Source organism: Pelophylax lessonae (genome assembly GCF_965119305.1).
Source record: "Pelophylax lessonae genome assembly, chromosome: 5".
Classification (NCBI taxonomy): Eukaryota; Metazoa; Chordata; class Amphibia; order Anura; family Ranidae; genus Pelophylax; species Pelophylax lessonae.
The window spans coordinates 501,188,898-501,205,543 of record NC_138772.1 but is presented as its reverse complement, the minus strand read 5'-3'; the positions used below and the strand labels follow the sequence as shown (position 1 = coordinate 501,205,543).

Below are 16,646 nucleotides of genomic sequence, written 5' to 3'. Positions count from 1 at the left end.
GTGACCGCTGCTATCTTTTTCTTTTGACAAATAATTGTATTGAAATAATGTAGGTACATGTGAAAAGGAGGAGACCCAGAGGGCCAAAACTAATAACATACAGATTATACAACGAACACAAATGAAATACACTTTAAAAAAAAGTCTTATAAATAAGTCAACAATTACAGAAACAGCCTATAAACAGGAGTAGGTACTTAGGGTAACCAGACATACAGCTAATAAGGACCATAGAAAATGGAGTGGCAAGGCCCCTAAACTGAGATAGAAACCCAATGCAATGGAGGCTTAGATGTCTGAAAGACAAAGGCTTATGGGCAGGAATGAATTACACCGGGAAATATTCTGGTATAGTTTGTGTGAGAGGGAGAGTATCAAGTGATTTAGCTGTCAAATTCCAGAGGTGGATTGTGGTGTCCAATTAGCCAGGAGAGTGAATGTCAGCAACAGGAAGTGAGGAGAAAATTAAAAAGGGGGTGGGGTTTAGGGGAATGAGAAAAGGAAAAGAAAAAATAAATAAATAAAAAGGGGAGAAGGAGGGAGATAAAGAAAGAGAGGGAGAGATAAAAGGAAGGGGGATATAGGATGAGGGTGAGGTGGTTAAGTCAAGAGGGTGGAGAGAAACAGAGGAGCCAAGTAGGGCTGAGTTATGGGATCTAGAAGAGGAGCAGGGGTGAGGGAAAGGAGGGGAGTGACAGGTGGATTTTGCATCACACACTTGGGGCGCCCTGCCTCTCCCATCACTCCCTAGCCTCTTGCAAAAGAGTTATTAATGTTCAGAGAGACAATTTAGCGGTAAACCATATTGCCTGAATCAGATCAAACATGTTCTGTAAAGAACATTCCATCAAGGTAAGTTTGCCATAAGCTTGTTAAATGCTGTCGTGGTTTGAAAATAGATTCAACAGGACCATGTATTTGTGAACTTGGAAGGGTTGTCATGTGCAGTTGCAATAAGGTTTTCCATCTCCATCTCCATCTCCATCCATCTATTATGAGAAGACATGTGAGCCAGTCACACACAGTTGGCGCATGAGTTGAAGACTGCTGCTATCTTATGGGTCTTGTGCAAGGCAGCTTCCCTTCTGCAGAAAAGTACAGGGGGTCCCTTGCTCAGCACTGCCTCCATTCACAGAATGCATTTTTCAAAGAATATAAAGCATTGGATTGGATTGGATTGGTTTAGATCTGATTGGACAAGGTGGTGATTATGACATCACCACCCAACCTCTCCACCAAGTCCACTCAGAGAATGTCTTGTATTCATCAATAGAAATACAAGGGGTTTTGTGAAGGGCAGAAGTGCCGAGCGAGCAGCCCCTTGTGGTTACTATGTAGAAGGGGATACACTCAACAGGGGGCCCCAAAGATTGCTGCTATCACTGTAAGAGAAGGTGAGTGGTGACTACTACAGTGATTTGCAGCTTCTACGGCCATCACTCCGATATGGCATATCCATCCAAGCTAGACAAATGTAACTAGGCAAAAAAATCACACCTAGACTTGAGCTTTAAAAGAGCTCTTCAGAGAAAACACAAGATTATTCAACTATATTATTAGCAAGACCTACTGTCACAGTATTATTAACCTAGAACAACGCTTATAGGTACCTACGTTTGCTTTCATTGTGTTTTTGACTGATCTGCCTAGTGGTAATGTTTTCCGAATTAGCCTTTGGCCAATGATTATCCTGAAGGCATAAACCTTATGAAAGACATTTTTCAATTCCCTCACACAATGGTAAACAGGAGCAGTGAGATGGATTTTGAGACAGATTTACTATTGCTTGATTCGTAGATTTCTCCCTGTGCTGCTCTAAAGTAGCACTACAACAATATAAAACCTGCCTCAGACTAGTTTTTTATTTTGAAAGTGTTATGAATGCAGATCTGTGCTAAATCTTTTGCAGACTTAGTAAAACTGTCTCACTTTGCTGCCCAGGTCTGTAAAGATTGCAAATACATAGAAAATGGTTGCATATATTTTACTAAATGAGAAGTATCCTGATTTATTATAGATGTGCATATAATTAGGTTGCTAATTTGTTTGATAGCTACGCATTTCTGAGTTTATATGGCTGGTTGATATCAACTACAGATTTTTTTTTTTTTGTAACTCAACGGTGGGCACACCTAAATATTGTATAAAGTTAAAATGTAAAATAATATGTTAATTAACACATTATATTTCAGTTATTTCTATCCTACTCCTACTAATCTGAACACATATCACTGTGCCCCGTGAGTAGGCATTGCTGTGTCACACATTTCACAAAGCCTGCCTTAAACTACAGAGGTGCTGAGAGGAGGAGTTTCAGGAAGCGCAGTTAGTATAGGAGTCAAACATACATATAATACAGATTACATGCAGCACGGACCATGGGATGTATAGCCCTCAGAAAGTAATTAGCAGGAGAAGCTGCAAAGCATGCAGGAAATTCAGAAAGATGTGGAAAGAGATGGTCAGCAGACAGGCAGATCTTACAACACCAAAGATTTTCAAGTAAGCTTTTATTAGATTGTCAAAAAATGGTTGAATTATTATAATGCAGATATTATGGAAAAAAAATATATGAAAGTGTATGCTGTGACCTTATAGCTCTCTTAACCCCATAAAACTGTATGCAAACTCACTGCAAAATGTATTTCCATGGGCAATAATTTTAAAAGGCTAAAAATAAAACCTGTAAAAAAATGTGGCTCACAGCCAAAGTAAAAAAAAAGGTATAAATAAGAAGAAAGGAGCTTTTAAAAAAATATAAAAATGAAGGAATACTATCATCGTTTAGATGTTACAAAGAATTTAACAGAATATGTAAAAAGGAAATTAAGGATGCAGAAATTAAAAATAATCAACAGATTGAAAAAGATAGTAGGACAATCCTCAAAAAATTCTTAAAATATATTAATAGTAAAAAGGTCAGGTCTGAGCATTTAGGCCCTTTACAAAATAATCAGGAGTGGGTGACTGGGGACAAAGAGAAGGCTAATTTATGAAATAATTTCTTCAGCTCTGTGTATACAAAGGAGCATGGAGGAGCTCAAAACCATCACAGGGATGGTATTGACACAGCCCCAAATGATCCACAATGGCTTAAAAGTGATATGGTCCAGAAATATTTACACAGAATAAAGGTGGATAAAGCATCTGGATCAGATGGCATCCACCCACAGGTCCTAAAAGAATTGAGCTCTGTCATTTCAAAGCCTTTGTTTCTAATTTTTAGGGACTCGTTAAGGACTGGAATAGTACCACTGGATTGGCGTAGGGCAAATGTGGGGCCTATATTTAAAAAGGGATCAAAGTCTTTGCCAAGTAACTATAGACCTGTTAGTATAACTTCTATAGTCAGGAAGATACTGGAGAGTTTAATAAAAGTCCACATAGATGAGTTTTTGCTGGAAAAAAATATTTTAAGCAACAGACAGCATGGATTCATGAAAGACAGAAGTTGTCAAACAAACCTGATTTCTTTTTATGAGGAGGTAAGTAAAACCTTGGACAGAGGGGTGGCTGTGGACATGGTATACCTGGATTTTGCAAAAGCGTTTGACACAGTTCCCCACACACGGCTAATGTGTAAGATAAAGTCTACAGGTTTGGAAAGATCCATTTGTAAATGGATAAAAAAAACTGGCTAAAAGATAGAATTCAGAGAGTAGTGGTTAATGATTTTTACTCTGAATGGTCTAAGGTTATCAGTGGTGTACCCCGAGGTTCAGTGTTGGGACCCTTACTTTTTAATATCTTTATAAATGATATAGGGTCTGGGATTAAAAGTACCATTTCAGTCTTTGCAGATGACACCAAGCTATACAGTCGAATAACTTCCTTACAGGATGTCCCCAACTTACAAACCAACCTCAATGCACTGTTTTATTGGGCAACTATGTGGCAAATGAGGTTTAATGTTGATAAAAGTAAAGTTATGCACTTGGGGCTAAGAATATGCATGCATCATACATACTAGGGGGAGTACAACTGGGGGAATTAATGCTGGAGAAGGATCTAGCTGTTCTATTAGATCATACGCTTAATAATAGCATGCAATACCAAGCTTCAGTTTCCAAAGCAAGCAAAGGCCTTTCTTGCATTAGGAGGGGTATGAACTTCAGAGAAAGAGAGAGAGATCATTTTGCCCCTGTACAAATCTTTAGTCCTGAGTAAGACCTCATCTGGAATATGCAGTTTAGTGTTGGGCACCAGTTCTCAAAAAGGATATTGGAGAACTGGAGAAAGTGCAGAGAAGGGCAACCAAACTGATAAGAGGCTCAGCTCAGCTATGAGGAAAGATTAGAGGAACTGAATTTATTCTCTCTTGAGAGTAGGAGATTAAGGGGGATATGATCAACATGTATAAATACATAAGGGGTCCATATAGTAATCTTGGTGTTGAATTATTCACTTTAAGGTCATCACAGAGGACATGGGGGCACTCTTTACTTCTAGAGGAAAAGAGATTTTGTCTCCAAATATGGAAAGGTTTCTTCACAGTAGGAGCTGTAAAAAGGTGAAATAGACTCCCTCCAGAGGTGGTTCTGGCCAGCTCAGTAGATTGCTTTAAAAAATGCCTGGATTCTTTCTTAGGTATACATAATATAATTGGGTACTAATATTTATAGGTAAAGGTGATCCAGGGAATATCCGATTGCCTCTCGTTGGATCAGGAAGGGATTTTTTTCCCCTGCAGTAGTAAATTGGATCATGCTTTGCTGGGGTTTTTCACCTTCCTCTGGATCAACTGCGGGTATAGGATTGTGTATATGGGATTGTATGGTTGTGTTTTCTTTTTTGTATTTTGTTTTTTATTGGTTGAGCTAGATAGACTTGTGTCTTTTTTCACCCTGACTAACTATGTAACTATGTAAGTTAACCTAACCCTTAACCCCCTAAATCCTAATGCTAACCTTAAAGTGTTACTAAACCCACAACAGCAAAATCAGTCTGTATATGCAGTAAAGCATGCTTGCTATACTCACTATGAAACCAAAGAGGTTAATCCTCCACATTGTGTAAAAAGGCTGTTTGACCTTGTCTTCTCTGATCCTCCCTTTCTTCCACAGTCCCCAATCCATCTGCTGATAGTACAGAGCCTGGGGGGCATTTTTCACATGCTCAGTTTGGTGTGTATTGTTAGAGATTTTTTTTATTTTTGTTTGGGAGGGTGTATGTGATGAGCACAGGGCCAATCAGCACTCTTCAGACAGAGGGTCAGAGGCCGTGCAGCCTCACAGGACAGTCAGAGAAGAATGAAAACTCCTTCTACAAGCTTTAACCAGTGCTCAGCCGGACACTGATAGAAGTCACATGACTTCTGGTGGGAAAAGGTATTTAGCAATTTATATTTACTAAAATAATTGCATTTCTATATTCTGTGTATTGTGGGAGATCAGATATAGTGAATTCAGGGTCCTGGTTTTAGTAACAATTTAAGTCCTAACCTCAAAACCATCTTTATTCCCTGACTGTAATCATTACCTTAACTATACCTAACTCTCACACTAACTGAACCCACCCCAATCCATATTTGCCCTGAAGATGCTGAAAAATAGTCCCATGCCAAAATTTGCACTGAAACATTCCACCAGTGGACCAAGATCAGGGTGTGTCATAATATTGGAACCAAGACTGACGTATCCATGAGTTTTCATTTGAATATATATGATGCTTCTTTAAGTCTCTGTCAGATACACAACATGGGCACAATTCTAAATCCATTATAATCTTGGATGAGGACCTTGGCCATCAAAGATAACTGTATCTCCCACAGTTGTTTATAGAGAAATTCAGACATTCTAATTTACTGTAATTCAATTATAAACCGTGAATGTCAGACCTTTTCTATTTCATCAATTAGATTTCATAAACTTAGTGGATTTTGTTTTGGAATCTGGTGCCTAACATAGAGGAAAGCAGATGTCTCTTTAAATAAACATATGGCTGAATTACTGTTATGCAAACACCACCTTGAATTTCTAATAATTATTCTGACATGTCCAAAAAATTTTACAATGAACAGTAATGTTTATGCGTAATTAAACCATAACATTTCAGTATATTACTTATTAAACTTAGCTTAATAAAAATGCCTTAAGTAGTTTGTACTCTCACATTACATAGGCCTGTCAAATGCAATTAAAGCAGTTTAAACCATAAGAATGATAATGAACTGGCATTGTGACCCTGTGCGGAAGCTTTCTCTGCCTGTGCTTACAGCTTGGTGTTCCTGTAAAGGTAGATTGGAAGTGCTGTAAATTCTAAAATCATACTGTACACTGACAATGTCCTTACTGTTGACCTGTTTCTATAGAAGGACCCAAAATCAGTAAAAGGTGAAGCTGATCAGATCAACATACAGGAGGTCTAAGCCTATACTGGCTCCCATCTGTCTCCTAGATGGAGCCCTCCCAAATTCTGGGAAGAGCCCTTCACTGTCTGTCAGGGTAGAGCCCAGAACACTAGTCACCTCTCTAATGTCACTTTTCCACTGCAAGTACCGGCTCGGCTCCACTCGGCCCTGCTTGGCTCGGTTTGGTTTTCCACTGCATGGTACCGCATGGAACGGTGTTGGAACGGTTCGGTATGGTTTGGTACCGTTTTTTCCACTAAAGTAGTAAGTGGGTGAGATAACAACGATTCTCTGACCAATCAGTGGCTAGTAGTGACAAACAGTCAAGGCTGCATGCAAAGGATTGTGGGATATGGTATCGGTACGGCCCTCTTGGAACCACAACCGAGGTGGTACAGTTTAAGCGAGCCGTACCGTTCGGTTCAATGCAGTGGAAAAGCGCCGCCGTACCGTACCGTACCTAACTGTTCCAACACCGTACCATGCGGTACCATGCAGTGGAAAAGCGCAAAAGCGAGCCTAACCGTTCGGTTCCATGCAGTGGAAAAGCGCCTTAACAAAAACCCTGCACACACCTGTACAACAGTGTTGCCAATTTACTGACACATCACTCAAAATTTACTGGCACAACCAAGTTTTTACTGCTATTTCCAAAAGTTACAAAATGACAGTTTCAAGTGCAACTTAAAATATTTAGGCTATAAACAAGTACAATCTGCAATTCACAATGTTATTTAGGATAGATATTAAGGCAACATATTTCTTATTTTACTTTCAATATAGTAAGTAAGTAGCTCAGGGACAGGACTCAGGAGGACAAGAAATTAGAATGGGCAGGCACACACACATGAAATGGTCTTACTATGACACTTACAGCAGTGTAGAGCAGAACAGATGATGAAGAAACCTCACTGATACAACATGTCCCCTCCTGAGTCACAGTGACAGTCTCTCTTCAAGCCACATGGTCCCTTCAGTCCACTCAGCCCAAACGCACTGATGGTCTCACTCCTGGCTTGCCTTGCTGCTGTCCTGCAGGCCCACACACCAGGCTCTGGCCACTGCACTTTGCTCCCTTGCACTATGACATCACACGACACACTCAGGCACCACCCTCCGCCAGACTCCCGACACCACCCGAACACACTGCAGGCACTCAGATGGTCTCATATGGCTCCAATCCAGAACTGCGCATGTGCAGTTCGGAGTCGAGTGTCACAGCCATATTTTGTGCTGGCGACCTTTTCCTGTCACTGGCATTTACAGGCAGGATAAAAGTGCCCATTTTGTACTGGCTGTCAGTAAAAATACTGATGGTTGGAAACACTGCTGCACAATCAGAGTGCTGTATCTCGCAAAACCTGGGCCCAAGATTGGAGACTTTCTCTCTCCCATGTCTCTATGAAGCTTCTGGGCTCCAGAACCTCAGATGGGTTTTACCGACCTCTGTGGAAACTGAAAATGAATTTTACTCTGTATGATACAAGTACCTTGAAGCCCCTGAACCCTGCCTGCCTGAGAACCAAGGGTGACACAAAACCCTTTTTGTGACAGGGCAGAGCACTGTCACAACAGATATATATATATACACTATATTGTCAAAAGTATTGGGACAAAACAACAACCAACTATCTGCTTAGAGCACTTGGAACCAGGCTGTGAATGTCATAGGTATATGTTATCTCCATTTGAGCAACAGTCTTAAATATGAGACTACATCAAAGCCAATAGATATATAAAAGCATGTTTATTGTGCCTATGAGTCCCATAGGAAAGCCATAAAACAAATGGAATGATTCAGTTAAAAGAAATTGTTAAAAAGGACCTGACAGGAACCAGACCCACCACAATAGATGTAATAGCAACCAGTGGCTGAATCAGCCTACTTGCCCACAAAGGAGAAGCCAGGGATAAGTCATCAGCTGTGGCAGGAACACTGTAGAGATGAAACTGTGCTGGGCCCACTAGGACTGACATGTGGGAAGACCATAGGCTTGTAGTGATGACCACAACTCATGGCACTAGTGCTGAAGGAGAATGGAAGAAACGGCAGTATTCACTCCGTGGAGACACTGCGTCTGATGTGGGGCACTAGACAAGGTTGTCTTCCGCTGCTTCAAACAACAGTGCTGTCATTAGACTTCCTCCTAATAATCTATTTCCAAGTGGTGCCTGATCATCTTGTGGCAGAAGTATTGGGATGCCTGCCTTTACACACACATGAAATTTAATGGCATCCTAGTCTTATTCCATATCTTTCAATGTTGAGTTTACCCACCCTTTGCAGCTATAACAGCTTCAACTCTTCTTGCTTTGTGCAATGATCCAAATCAATTGGTGGAGGGGGAATATTGGTGTGGGGTTGTTTTTCAGGGGTCGGTCCTGACCTAAACCCAATAAAACATCTTTGGGATGAATTAGAGTGGAGACTGTGCCAGGCCTTCTCATTCAACATCAGTGCCTGACCTCACAAATGCGCTTCTGGAAGAATGGTCAAACATTTCCATAGATACACTCCTAACTCCTTGTGGACAGCCTTCCCAGAAGAGTTGAAGCTGTTATAGCTGCAAAGGGTGGACCAACCCAATATTGAACCCTATGGACTAAGACTGGGATGGCATTAAATTTCATGTGCGTGAAAAGGCCATTGAGAATATAATGTAGATATATATATATACAGTGCCTTAAAAAAGTATTCATACCCCTTGAAATTTTCCACATTTTGTCATATTACAACCAAAAACGTAAATGTATTTTATTGGGATTATATGTGATAGACCAACACAAAGTGGCACATAATTGTGAAGTGGAAGGAAATTGATCAATGTTTTTTAAAATTGTTTAGAAATAAATATGTGAAAAGTGTAGCATGCATTTGAATTCAGCCCCCCTTACTCTGATACCCATGACTAAAATCTAGTGAAACCAATTGCCTTCAGAAGTCACCTAATTAGTAAATATTCCACCTGAGTGTTACTTAATTTAAATACAGCTGTTCTGGAAAGCTCTCCGAGGTTTGTTAGAGAACCTTAGTGAACAAACATCATCATGAGCCAAGGAGCACACCAGACAGGTCAGGGATAATGTTGTGGAGACGTTAAAGCAGGGTTAGGTTATAAAAAAATATCCTAAGCCTTGAACATCTAACAGAGCATAATATAACATAATATGAGATGGTGCACTTATTGTAACACAATTCCCCTGAAATTAAATGTTACCACTGGTGGACCAGTGCCCCCCCCCCTTCCCAATAGTAATAGTCTTTGATGGACTAAAAATATGTTAAGAATATCTTTTTTTCACCATAGTGGCAGTGTGTCCAGTGCAGCACAGCACTCATGCAGATGTATAGGGGCTGTCTAATGATAATCACATACTGTACATTGCTGCTTCCCTTTTGCTGCCAATGCAGAGACATTTCACTGACTCTTCTGAACCTATGGCATAGAAAAAAAAGCACATCACTTTCAAGGGACACCAGGAAAACAGGTCAGCTGGAACTTGCTGCGTTGGTGTCAGAACAGGAACAGCACTTCATGTGGATGTAATCAGACCCCTCTTACAGCCATTCTCAGGGCACAGGACTCTGCTGGGAAGTGCTGGTGCTGAACACTGGCATGTTCCAGAAAAAAAAACATTTTATATATATATATATATATATATATATATATATATATATATATATATATATATATATATATATACTGTACGTACGGTGCCTTGCAAAAGTATTCGGTCCCCTTGAACTTTTTTGTGAAGAATCAACAACAAGTGGGACACAATCATGAAGTGGAACGAAATTTATTGGATACTTCAAACTTTTTTAACAAATAAAAAACTGAAAAATTGGGCGTGCAAAATTATTCAGCCCCCTTAAGTTAATACTTTGTAGCGCCACCTTTTGCTGCGATTACAGCTGTAAGTCGCTTGGGGTATGTCTCCATCAGTTTTGCACATCAAGAGACTGAAATTTTTGCCCATTCCTCCTTGCAAAACAGCTTGAGCTCAGTGAGGTTGGATGGAGAGCGTTTGTGAACAGCAGTTTTCAGTTCTTTCCACAGATTCACGATTGGATTCAGGTCTGGACTTTGACTTGGCCTTTTTAACACCTGGATATGTTTATTTGTGAACCATTCCATTGTAGATTTTGCTTTATGTTTTGGATCATTGTCTTGTTGAAAGACAAATCTCTGTCCCAGTCTCAGGTCTTTTGCAGACTCCATCAGGTTTTCTTCCAGAATGGTCCTGTATTTGGCTCCATCCATCTTCCCATCAATTTTAACCATCTTCCCTGCTGAAGAAAAGCAGGCCCAAAACATGATGCTGCCACCACCATGTTTGACAGTGGGGATGGTGATGAGCTGTGTTGCTTTTACGCCAAACATAACGTTTTGCATTGTTGCCAAAACAGTTCGATTTTGGTTTCATATGACCAGAGCACCTTCTTCCACATGTTTGGTGTGTCTCCCAGGTGGCTTGTGGCAAACTTTAAATGACACTTTTTATGGATATCTTTAAGAAATGGCTTTCTTCTTGCCACTCTTCCATAAAGGCCAGATTTGTGCAGTATACGACTGATTGTTGTCCTATGGACAGAGCCTCCCACCTCAGCTGTAGATCTCTGCAGTTCATCCAGAGTGATCATGGGCCTCTGGGCTGCATCTCTGATCAGTCTTCTCCTTGTACGAGCTGAAAGTTTAGAGGGACGGCCAGGTCTTCGTAGATTTGCAGTGGTCTGATACTCCTTCCATTTCAATATTATCGCTTGTACAGTGCTCCTTGGGATGTGTAAACCTTGGGAAATCTTTTTGTATCCAAATCCAGCTTTAAAATTCTCCACAACAGTATCTTGGACCTGCCTGGTGTGTTCCTTGTTCTTCATGATGCTCTCTGCGCTTTAAACGGACCTCAGAGACTATCACAGTGCAGGTGCATTTATACGGAGACTTGATTACACACAGGTGGATTCTATTTATCATCATTAGTCATTTAGGTCAACATTGGATAATTCAGAGATCCTCACTGAACTTCTGGAGAGAGTTTGCTGCACTGAAAGTAAAGGGGCTGAATAATTTTGCACGCCCAATTTTTATTTGTTAACAAAGTTCGAAATATCCAATAAATTTCGTTCCACTTCATGATTGTGTCCCACTTGTTGATTCTTCACAAAAAAATTACAGTTTTATATCTTTATGTTTGAAGCCTAAATTGTGGCAAAAGGTCGCAAAGTTCAAGGGGGCCGAATACTTTAGCAAGGCACTGTATATATAAAATATGTGTTAGTACAGTATGTTTCTTTTATACATGCCTAGAGTTCATAATTCCAGAGCTGCTACATTACTAATTGAAAATAGAGACGTGTTAACTGCATTACCCATTGCTGAGACATGTATAAATAAAACAGCAGAGAAAAACACACTGTGATCATATTATATAATTGCAGTATAACTTCTCAGGACAAGATGCAGCTATTATTATGTCTGAGGCTACATTTGTTTTGTTTGAGTGTCTCACATGAAAGTATAATTACATATTGTTCTTGAAAGAGACCTCATACTAAGACCAATTATTTTCTGCAGGCAATTAGCCCTAAATTAATAAATAAAACTGGCAGCGCAAACCAATTACAGCATTCTGTTTATCCCGTAATCTTTGGGGGTTGTTTTTCTTTTTTTTTTTTTTAGTCAAATGGTTCAACATAAAATTTTGAACAAAGGCCGATAGCTAATTTTCTCAGTAATGGGGGGGGGGGGGGGGGGGAAGAAACATTCTATATAGTTAGCTGTTTTTCTGAATCGTGTTTTATTGATAAGATCGTAAATACAGAGTGCTCTACCCCATTTAGAATTATTAATTTGGCCCTTCAGAAATTTCAAAGTGATACTCTAGAAAAGCAGTCATGAAAACAGTCATACGCTCTGCATAGCCATTATGGATGCCCTCAGTTTGTGGATAAACAGTAGAGCTTGGTCATCAGCCCACCCTAGCCCTGATTATGCATCATTAACTAAAGGCAAAATGATATCATCCCTGTGCTTTCTTCTACTCTAAGGGCTATTTTACACTTGTTTCAACTTTAGGATACATTAAAGTGCCTACAGCTTCAACATTCTTTTTTGATGTGTTTTTGATGCTTCAGTTATGCTTTAGTGAGGCTTCAGTGATGTTTTTTTGAAGCTTTAATGAACTTTGGCAGATGGCCTATGTGTGTTTTGATTTTTATTTGTTTTAAAAAGGCCCAGTAGAACCCAAGCTAAGTAGTACCCAATAAGCAGATTCCCAGCTCATTGGTACCCTCATTAAGCATATTCCCAGCTTATTAGTACACTCAACTGTGTTGATGCCCCACTCAGTAGTACCCCCAGCTTTGCTTATCCTTGGCTTATCCTTGGCTTGGCTGTAGTAACCCCCTGCTCTGCTGATCTCCTGCTCAGTAGTAACCCCAGATCTGCTGATGCTCTGATTTGCTGTTCCTTCTCTGGTCTCCACTCACCTGCCACTGTATTGCTTCCATGCTGTGCACAACATGTGACATTGCTAGTTTCTCCTGTTCTGGTCTGTAAGGTCTGCTGATCCTCTTTGTTCCCAGCTCACCTTCTGTTATAGCATTCCTATGTTTCACACCATGTGTGCCATCTGCTAGTGTCTCTGCTACAGCCCAGACCCTGCTCACCTTCCTGCTGCTCCATTGTACATACCAGATGTGACCTCTGCTCCAGACACTTCCAGAATATATACACATGAACAGGAAGTGACTGCTGACATCTTTCTGGTTCATTTGTTGGTCTCCCGATGCATCCTGGGATATCTCATAGATGCAATACCTTCAAAACAAAGTGAAGCTAAAGTTGAAAAAAAGCCTCTCAAAAGCTAAAGCTGCTGAAAGCGAGCTTTGTCATAGAATTCTATGGAGGCTTTGAAGATGCTTTGAAGCACTTACGAAAGGGACATGGAGTATACTTTTTGAAGCAAAGAAAACACCACGTGTGAACAGGACTGTAACATACGTGTTACGTCCCCCACTGACGAAGTCCTGTAGTACGTAACGCATACGGGAGGTGGAGTTGCCTGTAGGTGACGTCACCTGCTGCTGTTCCAAGCGTCCGTGCGGTATGCTATCCCTGAGTGGAGACCGCGGCGCTACCATCTGCTATTGATCTGCACAGTTTTCTCTTATTTGTGTAAGTGTGATTCTTCATTAAAGATTGTTCTTTTAATACGGTATACACTTTGAGGCTTTTTTTCTTTCATCTTACTTACTGGTTGGAGTGCACGCACAAGCGACATTAGCAGTTGGATTCGGGAGTACTGCTATCCCCAGGCCCGTTTACATTGCAGTGATTGATCCATTTGGCTTGTCTGACCTGCTGGTAACACAAGGGTCAGACTGTGAGGTGAGCGCATAAGTGTGTCCCTTGGTGGAGGAGATCAGCACTGGATGTCTAGCTTGTTTCTCAGCACTGCCTGTGGATTTCTGATGGTGTATGGGACTTTTCTTTACCCAATTTTTATTGCATTTTCTATTGCTTTTATTTTAGTATTATGTGATTTGCGCTGCCCCATTTTATTGTATTTATTTAGGACTGTAAGATGACCATTTTATTTTGTGACAGAGGCTTTGATTAGCATTCAGAGTACTTTCAAAAGGTGTGTCCAATGCCACATTTTGAAGGCGGTGTAAACAACATACATTGTCATTTTGTCATTTTTGCTGTTTTCTATTTTAAAACTAGGTGAAATTCCCCATTACATGCCATTTATGATAGGGCCTGTACAGAACTTTCTACCTCTGGCACTCCTGCATCATAACAGAGGGCAGGCAGAATGCTCCATAATCCCCTGGAGTATGTAACTGTTCTGTGTTATAAGGGGGATAGATAGATAGACAGATAGATAGATAGACAGATAGACAGATAGATAGATAGACAGATAGATAGATAGACAGACAGACAGACAGACAGACAGACAGACAGACAGATAGACAGATAGACAGATAGACAGATAGACAGATAGACAGATAGACAGATAGACAGATAGACAGATAGATAGATAGATAGATAGATAGATAGATAGATAGATAGATAGATAGATAGATAGATAGATAGATAGATAGATAGATAGATAGATAGATAGATAGATAGATAGATAGATAGATAGATAGATAGATAGATAGATAGATAGATAGATAGATAGATAGATAGATAGATAGATAGATAGATAGATAGATAGATAGATAGATAGATAGATATTTGTATTTGTCTATTTTTTGCATTTTTTTCACACTTTATTTTTTCATGTGGGATCCAAATATGATCCGTGAAGCTCAGATCCAGACCCCTGCCCAGGCAGCAGCAGATCACTTCTGGCAGACCCAGAAGGCTCCCCCCTACTCATCTAGAGCTACCGGTCAATCTAATGTCAAAGCCAGACCCGCTTGTATCGTACAGAGAGGGAGAAGAGGATTCAAAGAACCACTCTTGTGTCTGAAAAAAAACCTTGTGTTTGGCTATCAAAATATAAGAAAATGAGAGGGAAAAAAACAAAAAATTTCCCCTTTGAAAACAAGTGTTCAACCTTCTGAGCACTTCATATGGTAGCACGATGATCAGAAAAGGGATTTCACAATTGGAGGAAAAAGAATAGATGAAGAGTGAAGAGAGAAATAAAAGGGGTTAGAAGCCAAGTGGCTTTTAGAGAAAGAAAATTTAAAGAGCAAGGGGAGAGGAAGTAGGTCTGTCGGTAGGATTCTTTTGGGGGAATGCCATACCCGGGTACAAGGGTACTCCAACATAAAGTGCCCAAGGTTCCCAGACTGCTTCAAACCTTTGCACTCTATCCTGAAGTTTCGCAACAAGTTGTTTCTGGGACATGATCCAGGAGACTTTCTGCTTTGTTGCTGATATTAAGACTGAGGGCTTTTCCAAGCTCCGGCTATAGTAATTTCAGCTCCTAAAAGCATAAAGAAGATCAAGGTTTGAGTATGTTTAAGGTTTTATCTACTGTGTGTTTCAAGAGGGCTATAGTGGGATCCTAAGGAACAACAACCCAGTAACGTTCCGTATTAGGTAGAGATATTTGTTCCATTGGCCTATAATACGGGGGCAAGACCACCATGGGTGAAACATGGAGCCAACTAGATTACACCCTCTGAAGCACAAGGGAGAAGCATTTGGGTAGATCCTGGCTAATCTGACGGGGACATAATACCATCTAGTGAGTATTTTAACATTCGCTTCTATTAGAGATATGTTCATGATACCTTTGTAGGAGCAGTAGGGTGATATGGGGAATGTGGGCCCCCTTCTCACATGCATCTGGGGTGGCCAGAAAGTGACTCATGGGTGTCAGGATAAGGTCTTCACATGTCCTCCCAATATATACTGTATATATATTAGTTCAACCAGTGGGGTTGGATAAAAAAAAACAGTTACCTTATTTCCCCATCTCCACATTCATCTTCTGTACAAGCAGCCTGCCCTGATCCATCTTTAGGTGTGAGGAGGGAGAAGGGGACATCTTTAAGATTAGTTAGATTTACCCTTGAATTCTACCATTCTACCTTAAGTGTATTGCTTACAAGATATATTGATTGTGTGTTATGGGGCTGGATTTTTTAGTAACAGTGCAGTTATTCTAAAAAGTTATGAGTTCTTTCTATGTTTTTTAAAGTGGTTGTAACCCTAAAAAAAAAAAAATCCTGTTACTTTAGGCATGATCGATAGTACAGTGCATGTGCCATGTCATTTCTCCCTTCCTGTGTTATAATATACCTGGTTGATCCTGCCTGTTCCCGTGCAAGGTCGGGTCGCGCCTATGTGAACCGGCTCTAAAGCTCATAAAAAAAACAAAACAAAATTAATGGTATAAACCAGTGGCTGTCAACTTATGAGCTAAAAAGGCCTCAAATACGGCCCCTGACATTACCAAAGGGCTGCATATAATGTTCAATATATGTAATGCTTGAGAGGACTGGGAGAAACTGCAGACCTAATAGAAGAAGGTCAGAGAGTTTAGACTTGCTACATTGTTGGTTGGGGATACGCTGCAGAAAACAACATGAAACTGGGAACGTATTACATGAGTTTAAAGATTACCCTAATCAATGTTCCCACTACAGACTGCTGAGGTTCACACATCATATACCAAAGGGCTGCATGATGCCCTCAGGGAGCAGGTTGGCCACCAGGTTGGGCACCAGGGATCTGAACAATCTGTAAAATGTAGGCTAGAAGAAACTACAAAATTAGCATTCCCACAGAGTGTACAAGCCAGCAGCTCATTTCAACCAAAGTATATT

At 40.3% G+C, this 16,646-nt stretch overlaps 1 protein-coding gene across 1 annotated transcript in view; it reads left to right on the top strand.

Moving 5' to 3' along the window:
- The window catches only part of CSMD3 (CUB and Sushi multiple domains 3), a 1,619,578-nt gene that overhangs the window by 1,340,628 nt on the left and 262,304 nt on the right, over positions 1-16,646 (top strand). The window lies entirely within an intron of this gene.